Here is a 9470-nt window from a genome sequence, read left to right on the forward strand (position 1 = left end):
TAGGTGTGAGCTCGGCTCGGCTCAATCCCGCAACCCGCGGCGCGGCGCGTCGTGACGAGGCGTGGCGTGGCGAGGCGGGCGGCGGAGGAGGAGTGCGCGAGGGCCTCATCTCTTCTCAAGCTCCAATAGCATGAGGGAGAGAGTCCCTTATAAACCACTCCAACTCTCCTTCCACTTCCAAGGTGGGACTAAACTTCCCACACACCTAGTGCCATATAACCCACATGGGCCCTTAGAGATTTTTCAGAAATTGCAATATGGGCCTAGAGCCCATCTCAGATTTCAGCAGAAGTCACATGCACATGTAAGAGTTCTGGAAAATTGATGAGACGCGCCGACAGTGTGCGGCAGACTCGGGGGCATTTGTTTCGGACAAGTCATTAATATACAACATATACAATACCTGAAGACACTAAACTTGCTAATTGCAACAAACAAGAAAGGACAATCTATCAAGAGGACATTTCCCAAATCTGGGACACAAATTTATTCCTGGAACTGTGGAAGACCCATTATCATTAACTCAACTGCACATTTCGCACTTGCGCAGAGATTAGTTAAATCACACTTGCAAGAAATTCACGGTGCACATCTCTGCACACCCAACACTTCTCATATCGTGTGAATAGAAATGGAGAAACAGTTGGCCCAATTATAATATGTTGAAAGCCCAAAGAAATACTTATTCTAAACTATTGTGGTATTTACTGCATTTTTCATGGGAATAATCATGATTTGTCTGTCATCACTGACAAAACTCTTTTGCCTTTTGAAGAAATTGGCTTTTTATCAAGTGTATATCTGAAGTCGATTAATAATATTGCTAATACATGTATCCACAAGAGCCATCATTGAAGCCTAAAGATATACAGTTTCAAAAGGTAAATATAATGGAAATAGATAAAACCTTTAGCTCACATCGGGGGTGCCCTGAAAAGGAAGAAGAAATTAAGATCCCTATCCACAAGCATGAACAATGTAACCATAACCAGCAGACGCCTCCTAAAAAGGAAGAAGAAATTAAGATCCCCATCCAAAAGCGTGAGTAGTGCATCTAATTTTACTCGCTAGATAAATAAAAAATTGAGTGCACAAATTAGTAGTCATCACAAAAGTGTCATCGGCCACAGCCAGTAAAAAGGGAAATATAACACGCTGATATTCCATGCGTTTCCGAAAGCAAGCTCACTATATGTAACACCCCGGATGTAACATTTCCTATTTATACTCTAACTCTTGCCATTTCCGGCGTTAAATTATATTTATTTCCTCGGGTTCGGGTTTTGTCTCCGTGTGTTGTTGACGTTGTCATGCATCTCATATCATGTCATCATGTGCATTGCTTTTGCATACGTGTTCATCTCTTGCATTCGAGCATTTTCCCCGTTGTCCGTTTTGCATTCCGGCGTTTCGTTCTCCTCCGGTGGTCATTTCTAGCTTTCTTTCGAGTGTGGGGATTAAACATTTTCGGATTGGACCGAGACTTGCCAAGCGGCCTTGGTTTACTACCGGTAGACCGCCTGTCAAGTTTCGTACCATTTGGACTTCGTTTGATACTCCAACGGTTAACCGAGGGACCGAAAAGGCCTCGTGTGTGTTGCAGCCCAACACACCTCCAATTTGGCCCAAAACCCATCAAACTCTGCTCCATGTCCTAGAGCGTTCGATCACGATCGCGTGGCCGAAAACCGCACCTCGTTTGGACTCTCCTAGCTCCCTCTATGCCTATATATGCACCCCTCCGTTTTCGGATCTTCTTCCTCCCCGAAACCCTAAAAACTGCAGCTCCGCGCGCCGGACATTGTCCGTCCGGGCCGGACACACCGCCGCCGCCACTCCCACGCTGCCACGTGGCGCGCAGCCGCCGCCTCCCGCTGAAGCCCGCGTGGCCCGGGCCAGGCCCTCGCGGCCCGAAGGCCAGCCGCCGCCGCCTACCCTCCCCGGCCCGCGCCCGCCGCCTCCAGCCGCCGGCAGCCCCACGCCGCCGCCGCCGCCTCCACACCGCGCCGCCGCCGCCTCCACGCCGCGCCGCCGCCGCCTCCACGCCGCGCTGCCGCCGCCACCGCCCGCCGCCACCGCGCCGGCCGGAGCCGCCCCGGCCTCGTCTCCCCTCTTCCCCGGCCGGCGAACCCACTCCGGCGAGCTCCAGCCCGCCGGCGAGCCCGGATCCACCTCGGGAGGCGCGCCCCGAACCAGATCTGAAAATTTCAGGGTTGACCTAATTTGCTCTAAGTCCCGAAATTCTTGATCCATATGCTCCTGTTCGCGGCTCCGTAACTTTGCAACCGTACCTCCGATTCATGCATATAGCATATCAAAATGTTCATCTCAGAGAGTACATCATTTCATTCCATTGCATCATTTTCATTTGAGCTCATCTTAATTCTCGAAATGTTATTAGAAGAGGGCTACTTGAGTTAACTGTCAGATCTGTTACTCCGTTTAGCACTTTTGTCATTTTTGTCATGATTAATGTGTGCATGATATGCCCGTGAGTTCTTCATATGTTTTGTTAAGGGTTTTGCCATCTTTTCAGAGGTGCAACCCATGTATTTTTAGGATGTGTGTGCTGACTTGTGCAAGCTTGCAAAGTGGTGCACTTGCTAATTCTGTTTTCAGGGACTTAGTAATTTCACTAGGTCCTGGGATTGTTTAGTTCACGATGTCATATGTTCTTGTTGTTTCCTAGTGATCCGTGCCTCTTTTGAGGATGATCAGTAAGGGAGTTTTGTTAATCTTGTAGTGCTCTACCCATCCATGTCTTTGTTTGCAATTATGGAGCACCCTAGCTCGAGTCAATCGAGCTCTACTTTTGCTTCGTTGCGAATCTGGGCAGATCGTCAACTTGTTTGCGATTTTGCCGATGTTATTGTAGTTGATCCGTGCATGCTATGACATTGTTCTTGCCATGTCTAGCTTGTATTTTGTACCTTCTGAAAGGATGTATGCTTGTCTTACCATGACTTGCACCGCGGTGAGTGCATCGAGCTCGTAAACATGCCTTCGTGAGTTATGTTTCAGCATGTCCCAGTTTTCACTAAGTCTGAAAACTGATTGTGTTTTTGCTATGTTCGTGTGCTTGTTAGTATATTTTGTGATCCCTTTTGGCTCAAGGTCACTAAGGGACTTTTGTTAAGCTTGTTGAGAAGCTCCATGCCATGTCTTTCTTTGTCATGTTCAGGTCCTGTAGCATGTTGTTTTGTTGCTCCGAAGAGGGCTATATGATCTGAAATTCCAGACAAGTGTTAATTTCACTAAGTCTGAGATCTGTTTTACCATTTGCGTTTTTGCCATGCTTGTTTGAACCTGTTAATGGATGAATTGGCCGTAGCTCAGTGCTAGACTTTTGTTAAGCATCTTGTGTGCATCCCTGCCATGTATTTTGTTGTCATGTTTGGGTGCTGTAGCATGTTCATTTCATTGCATTTAGATGCCTACTTGCTGTAAATCGCAGACCGGTGTCATTTTTGAATCGCTTGCCATTTCCAAACCGTAACTCCGATTCCGGCGTTCTTTATATCGTTTTCAAGCGATTTCATCTCATCTTTCCAGTGGCGCACTTGGATTTCCAAGTTGAGGCCAGGTTCATGCATTTCCTGTCATATCTTGCATTTTGCATCCCGCATCGCATCCCGCATAGCATATCATCTTTGCATCGTGTTGTTTGAGTTTGCACGTGGTTGATTGTATCCTTGTTGCTTGTTTGTCTTGTTTGGGTAGAGCCGGGAGACGAGTTCGCTAACGAGGAGCCCGTTGAGTTTGCTTTGAGGATCCAGTCAACTCTGACAACTGTGCAGGCAAGATGATCATACCCTCGAAATCACTACTATCTTTGCTATGCTAGTTTGCTCGCTCTTTTGCTATGCCATTGCTACGATGCCTACCACTTGCTTGCAAGCCTCCCAAATTGCCATGTCAAACCTCTAACCCACCATTGTCCTAGCAAACCGTTGATTGGCTATGTTACCGCTTTGCTCAGCCCCTCTTATAGCGTTGCTAGTTGCAGGTGAAGATTGGAGGCCGTTCCTTGTTGGAACATCTTTTATTTACTTGTTGGGATATCATTATATTGCCATGTTATCTTAATGCATCTATATACTTGGTAAAGGGTGGAAGGCTCGGCCTCTCGCCTAGTGTTTTGTTCCACTCTTGCCGCCCTAGTTTCCGTCATATCGGTGTTATGTTCCCGGATTTTGCGTTCCTTACGCGGTTGGGTTATAATGGGAACCCCTTGATAGTTCGCCTTGATTAAAGCTTTTCCAGCAATGCCCAACCTTGGTTTTACCATTCGCCACCTAGCCTCTTTTTCCCTTGGGTTACCGGAGCCCAAGGGTCATCTTATTTTAACCCCCCCCCCGGGCCAGTGCTCCCTCTGAGTGTTGGTCCGAACTGAGCTGCCTGCGGGGCCACCTCGGGGAAACTTGAGGGTTGGTTTTACTCGTAGCTAGTCTCATCTGAGTGTGCCCTGAGAACGAGATATGTGCAGCTCCTATCGGGATTTGTCGGCACATTCGGGCGGTGTTGCTGGTCTTGTTTTAACCTGTCGAAGTGTCTTGAGTTACCGAGATACCGAGTCTGATCGGAACGTCTTGGGAGGAGGTCTATTCCTTCGTTGACCGTGAGAGCTTGTCATGGGCTAAGTTGGGACTCCCCTGCAGGGATTGAACTTTCGAAAGCCGTGCCCGCGGTTATGGGCAGATGGGAATTTGTTAATGTCCGGTTGTAGATAACTTGAACCTTAATTAATTAAAATGAATCAACTGAGTGTGTTACCGTGATGGCCTCTTCTCGGCGGAGTCCGGGAAGTGGACACGGTGTTGGAGTAATGTTTGCGCAGGTTGCTCTCTAGTTTCTCGCTCGTGCTTTGCCTCCTCTTCTCGCTCTCTTTTGCGAATAAGTTAGCCACCATACTTGCTAGTCGCTTGCTGCAGCTCCACTCATATTTTACCTTGCCATACCTATAAGCTTAAATAGTCTTGATCGCGAGGGTGCGAGATTGCTGAGTCCCTGTGGCTCACAGATTACTATTACACCAGATGCAGGGCCTGATGATTCCGCTCCAGGAGACGCGTATGAGCTCAAGTGGGAGTTCGACGAAGACTCTCAACGATACTATGTTTCCTTTCCCGATGATCAGTAGTGGTGCCCAGTTGGGGGTGATTGGGACCGTTGTCGCATGTTGGGTTCTCTTTTATTTTGGCGCCGTAGTCGGGCCATGAGTGTTTGGATGATGTAATGTTATTTATGTACTTGATTGACGTGGCGAGTGTAAGCCAACTATGTTATCTCCCCTTTTATTATCATATTACATGGGATGTTGTGAAGATTGCCTAACTTGCGACATATGCCTTCAATGCGATTATGTCTCTAAGTCGTGCCTCGACACGTGGGAGCTATAGTCGCATCGAGGGTGTTACAAGTTGGTAATCAGAGCCTTCCCCGACCTTAGGAGCCCCATTGCTTGATCGTTTTTAGCGGCCGAGTTGTGTCTAGAAAAATGTTTTGAGTCTTTAGGAATTATATATCGGAGAGATTAGGAATTCTTTTTACTTCCCAGTCTCCTCATCGCTCTGGTAAGGCATCCTGACGTAGAGTTTTGACTCTTCTCTTCTCAAATTTCACTAAAAAAATTTTAGGATCACGCGGGTATCTTGGAATCGTTCCGATGGTTTTATGATGAGAACATTGTCTTGGTGCCTCCTGTCAGGGGTTTAGTGGAAGTGTCCCGGGGAGTTGAGCTCTGAGGTGTTGTCATCATAATTTTATCGTTGCAGTTCTGGAATACCTGAGTTTAGTACGCCGACATCGAAAATCTCTTTTATGCAGTTCGTTGGTGAGATAACCTCGACGCCACCCAGTACTGGGGCGGGAGTTCGGGAGTATCGCCATAACTTGTATAACGGATGCTTTTCGAAGGTTGAGGTAGATGGTTTCCGAAGGTTTCTTGGTTATGTGTTGAAGGATGGATACAGCTGGATGTAGGATTTGCTAGTTTGGGTGAGATATTATGCTTCCCCTGTATCCCCAACACCTGATTGCATAACCGGAAAGGTTCGGGAGTTTCATAGGTGGGAATTCTAGTAGCTCTAGTTTTTCTTCCACGGATATTGGTTTGAGATTGGGATTTCTTACCGATTATTCGTTCTTGATCCGTACCTTGTTGATTTATTTCTCTACCTTAATTCTACGTGGCTTCTCAATTTATGGATATGTGACCATTTCAAGAGGAATGCATTCGTTCATTTTGTTCGGATGTGAAGACTATATGTTGCAATTTTCATTCCGTTGGATTCAGCTTCAATATTTATCTGTCAATGTGCTAATGGTGGTCAACCTCTTCAGGATGGCTCCTCCAACGCGCACGACTCCGAATCCTGATCCGCCACCACCTCCACCTCCTCCAGAGGCATGGCAAGCTGTGATGGCCGCAACCAATGCAAACACACAGCTGATCATGCAAATTCTTCAAGAGCGCAATCAAGGCAGTCAAGGGAATCAAGGCAGCAATCAGAGTCACTTTGCTACACTCAACCAGTTCCTTGCTAACGGGCCAAAGACTTTCAGCAATTGTGTTGAGGCAACCGATGCTGACGATTGGCTTGTGGATCTGTGTAAGCATTTCGAGTGCAGTAACGTCAGGCCTGAGGACTTTGTCAAGTTCGCTTCCTTCCAACTCAAAGATCAAGCTGCAGAATGGTTCCAGCAGTACAAGGACTCCAGAGGTGGACGTGTTATCACTTGGGATGATTTCCGTCGAGATTTCCGAGCTCATCATATTCCGCAGAGCGTGGTTGAAAGCAAGCGTGAGGAATTCCGCAATCTGAAGCAAGGCTCTTTGTCTGTCTATGACTACAACAAGTTGTTCCAGAAGCTCGCCCGCTTTGCCAAGCAGGACGTCCCTGATGAGAAGAGCATGATATATCAGTTCAGGGGTGGTCTCAGAGAAGAAATTCAGCTCGCTCTTGTTCTCTTTGAGCCCTTGAGATACGATGAGTTCTACAACATGGCACTGAAGCAAGAGGCTGCTCAGTTGAGGTGTGATGCTTCCAAGAAGCGAGTCAGAGATGTTACTCCTTCTTCCTCTACTCAAGTGGCCAAGCAGCAGAAGTTTTGGCTTCCTCCTCCTCCGTTCCGTCAGCCATATCAGCAGAAGAGCAAAGGTGGCAGTGGTTCTTCCCACCCACCCAACCAACCCTGGCTTTCAGAACAAGACTTCGTCTCAAGCTCCAAGATCGAGTGCTCCGTATCACCGTCCGCTTTCAGAGGTCACGTGCAACAAGTGCCAACAGAAGGGTCACTATGCCAACAAGTGTCTCAACCAGAGGCGTCTTCCTCCTCCTCCTCCTGTCAGATCGACAAGTACAGCTATGGTCAAGCATAACCCCAAGCATGCCAAGGTCAATTTGATGAATGCAGCTCAGGCAGAGGACTCGTCAGATGTGATCATGGGTAACCTTCCTGTTAATGATATTCCCGCAAAAGTACTTTTTGACTCTGGTGCATTGCATTCCTTCATGTCATTCCCATTTGCATCGGAGAACAATTTTAGTACTAAGGCTTTACCCAGAGCTATGCAAGTCGTCTCTCCGGCTAAGCGTCTGAGTTCTAGTTTGATGGTTCCGGATATTTCTATCTTGATGGGTGATTTCAAGTTTCTGGCTTCTCCAATGGTTCTTGGTAACTCGGATATTGATCTTATTCTCGGGATGGATTGGCTTTCTAAGCACAAGGCTCAGCTTGATTGTGCAGCCAGGCAGATTCAATTGACTCATTCGTCTGAGGATGTAATTGTCTTTGCCGCTCGGGATAATACCATCCGTCTGTTTTCTCTCAATGAGAAGGGTGAATTGGATGCCATCTCTCAAATTCCAGTCGTTTGCGAATATCAAGACGTCTTTCCAGAAGAGCTCCCAGGAATGCCTCCGCACCGGCCAGTTGAATTCGTTATTGATCTTGAGCCTGGCACGGAACCTGTGTGCAAACGTCCTTACAAGCTCGGACCTGAAGAGTTGAAAGAGCTGAAGAAGCAACTCGATATGCAAGAGAAAATGGGTCTCATCCGGCCTAGTTCTTCTCCGTGGGGTTGTGGTGTTCTTTTTGTGAAGAAGAAGGATGGAACGGACCGACTTTGTGTTGATTACCGTCCAGTGAACAAGAAGACCATCAAGAACAAATACCCACTTCCCAACATCAATGAGCTGTTCGAACAACTCAAAGGTGCCCAAGTATTCTCCAAGCTTGATCTCCGTATGGGTTATCACCAGATTCGCATTCGTGAAGAAGATATTCCCAAGACAGCATTCAGAACAAGCTTTGGTTCATATGAATACACTGTCATGTCTTTTGGCCTCGCCAACGCTCCTCCGACGTTCTCTCGCATGATGAACTTCATCTTCAACGCCTACACCAATGACTTCGTTTTGGTCTATCTCGACGACATTCTGGTTTTCTCGAAGAACAAGGAAGATCATGCCAAGCACTTGCGTTTGGTTCTTGATAAGCTCAGAGAACATCAGTTCTACGCCAAGTTCTCCAAGTGTGAATTTTGGCTCGATGAGGTTCTTTATCTTGGTCATATCATCTCTGCCAAGGGCATTGCCGTGAATCCTGAGAAGGTGTCTGCAATTGTGAATTGGGAACCTCCTCAGAACGTGAAGCAACTCCGCAGTTTTCTCGGTCTCGCAAGCTATTGCCGAAGATTCGTTGAAAACTTTTCTAAGATCGCGAAGCCTCTCTCTAATCTTCTTCAGAAGCACGTCAAGTACGTTTGGTCTCCGGAGTGTGATATTGCTTTCAACACTTTGAAAGAGAAATTGATCACTGCTCCAGTTCTGACTCCGCCTGATGAATCCAAGCCGTACGAGGTCTTTTGTGATGCCTCTCTCCAAGGTCTTGGCGCAGTATTGATGCAAGAGAAGAAAGTTGTTGCTTATACATCTCGCCAGTTGAAGCCTAATGAGAAGAACTACCCCACTCATGATCTCGAGTTGGCGGCAGTTGTGCATGCTCTTTTGACTTGGAGACATCTTCTATTGGGAAGAAAAGTGGACATTTTCACTGATCACAAGAGTCTCAAGTACATCTTCACTCAGCCTAATCTCAACCTCAGGCAAACTCGATGGGTCGAAATGATTCAAGAGTATAATCCGAGTATTGAGTATACTCCAGGCAAGGCCAATGTGATTGCTGACGCTTTGAGCAGGAAGGCTTACTGCAACAGTCTGATTCTCAAGCCTTATCAACCCGAGCTTTGTGAAGCTTTCCGCAAACTTAATCTGCAAGTTGTTCCTCAAGGTTTCCTCGCCAACCTTCAAGTCTCTCCTACCTTAGAAGACCAGATTCGCCAAGCCCAGCTTCTTGATGCTATGGTGAAAAAGGTGAAGATTGGGATTGCCAAGAGTCAGTCCAAGTACAAGTGCTACCGCCTTGATGACAAGGACACTCTCTTCTTCGAGGATCGTATTGTTGTG

Source organism: Triticum aestivum, chromosome 5A, assembly GCF_018294505.1.
Source record: "Triticum aestivum cultivar Chinese Spring chromosome 5A, IWGSC CS RefSeq v2.1, whole genome shotgun sequence".
Classification (NCBI taxonomy): Eukaryota; Viridiplantae; Streptophyta; class Magnoliopsida; order Poales; family Poaceae; genus Triticum; species Triticum aestivum.